Here is a 2,202-nt window from a genome sequence, read left to right as displayed (position 1 = left end):
CGAACGGAATGGGCGGAAACGAATTTCTGTGCGGAGGGACAGTTTCGAAAGGGGACTAGGTGTGTCCGCGTCACCTTCTTTTTGGGGAAACTTTTGGGCCTCTGTCAGGGTGGAGCCAGGAAATCCCGGTCTCCGGGCGGGCCTCCGAGCGTCGGAACGCGTTCTGCATGGAGAGACAGTGTCTCAATGAGGACTAGGTGTGACCGTGTCGCCCTCTTTGCAGGCAACTTTTGGCATTCTGTCAGGGTGGGGCCGTGAAATCCTGGCCTCCAGACGAACCTACGACCATCGGAACGCTCTCGGAAGTTGCGGAAATAGAAGCCTGCGCGGAGGGAAAGCGTCTCAAAGAGGACTAGGTGTGTGGTCGTCACCCTGTTTTGGGTGAAACTTTTGCCCCTTTCTCATGGTGGAACTGGGAAATCCCGGCATCCAGGGGGGCCTCCGAGCGTCGGAACGCGCTCTGAATGGGTGGAAACGGAGGCCTGCGCGTAGGCACAGAGTCTCCAACAGGATTAAATGCGCGTGTCGCCCTCTTTTCTGGGCAACTTTTGCCTCTCTGTCAGCATGGGACCCAGAAATTCGGGCTCCGGGCGGGCCTCCGACCATCGGAACGCGCTCGGAACGGGCGGAAAAAGAGGCCTGCGCAGAGGGACAGCGTCTCAAAGAGGACAAGGTGTGCCCGTGTCGCCCTCTTTTCAGGCAACTTTTGGCCCTCAGTCAGGGTTGGGCCGGGAAATCCCAGCCTCCAGTCGGGTGTCCGACTGCAGGAAAGCACTCGGAACGGGCAGAAACGGAGGCCTGCGTGGAGGTACAGCGTCTCGAAGAGGACTACGTGCGCGCTTGGCCCTCTTTTCGAGGCAAATTTTGCCCCTCTGTCATGGTGGAGCCGGGAAATCCCGGACTCCGCCCATCGGAATGCGCTCGGAACGGGCGGGAACGAAGGCCTGCGCAGACGGACAGCGTCTCAAAGAGGACTAGGTGTGTCCGCGTCGCCCTCCTTTCAGGCAACTTTTGGCCCTCTGCCAGGGTGCAGCCAGGAAATCGCAGCCTCCGGGCGGGATTCCGACTGTTGAAACGTGCTCAGAGTGGGCGAAAATGGAGGCCTGCGCGTAGGGACAGCGTCTCAAACAGGACGAGGTTTGTCCACTTGGCCCTCATTTCGGGGCAAGTTATGTTCCTCTGTCAGAGTGGGGCCGGGAAATCCCGCCCTCAGAGCGGGCATCCGACCGTTGGAACGCGCTCGGAATGGATGGAAACGGAGGCTTGCGCGGAGGGACAGCGTCTCCAAGACAACTAGGTGGACGCGAATCCCCTGTTTTCGGGGCAACGATAGTCCCACTGTCAGCATTGGGGCGGGAATTCTCAGCCTCTTGGCGGGACTTCGATCGTCGGAACGCGCTCGGAACGGGCGGAAGCGGAGGCCTACGCGGAGGGACACCATCTCAAAGAGTACTAGGTGTGTCCACGTGGCCCTCTTTTTGGGGCAACTTTTGCCCCTCTGTCAGGGTGGGGCCGGGAAATCGCGGCCACCGGGCGGGCCTCCAACCGTCGGAACGCACTCGGAATGGATGGAAACGGAGGCGTGCACGGAGGGACAGCGTCTCCAAGAGGACTAGGTGGACGCGCGTCCCCGTTTTCGGGGCAACTTTTTCCCCTCTGTCAGGCTGGGGCCGGGAAAACTTGGCCTCCGGGCGGGCCTCCGACCTTCGGAACGTGCGCGGAACAGGCGGGAAACGGAGCCCTACGCGAGGGACAGCGTCTCAAAGAGGACTAGGTGTGTCCGCGTGGCCCTATTTTCGGGGCAACTTTTGACCCCCTGTCAATGTGGGGCCGGGAGATCACGGCCTCCGAGTGGGCCTCCGACCTACGGAAAGAGCTTGGAACAGGTGAAAATGGATGCCTGCGTGGAGGGACAGCGTCTCCAAGAGGACTAGGTGCGCACGCATCCCCCTGTTTTCGGGGCAACTTTTGCCACTCTGACAGCGTGGGGCCCGGAAATCTTGGCATCCGGGCATGCCTCCGACCGTCGGAACGCGCTCGGAACGGGCGGAAGCGGAGTCCTGCGCGGAGGGAGAGCCTCTCAAAGGGGACTAGGTGTGTCCGCGTGGCCCTATTTTCGGGGCAACTTCTGGCCCTCTGTCAGGGTGGGGCTGGGAAATCGAGGCCTCCGGGCGGTCCTCCGACCGTTGGAACGCGGTCGGA

This window comes from Varanus komodoensis, unplaced genomic scaffold (genome assembly GCF_004798865.1).
Source record: "Varanus komodoensis strain SLA01 unplaced genomic scaffold, ASM479886v1 scaffold162, whole genome shotgun sequence".
Lineage (NCBI taxonomy): Eukaryota > Metazoa > Chordata > Lepidosauria > Squamata > Varanidae > Varanus > Varanus komodoensis.
The sequence above is the reverse complement of the archived record's forward strand: the minus strand, read 5'-3'. Positions refer to the sequence as shown.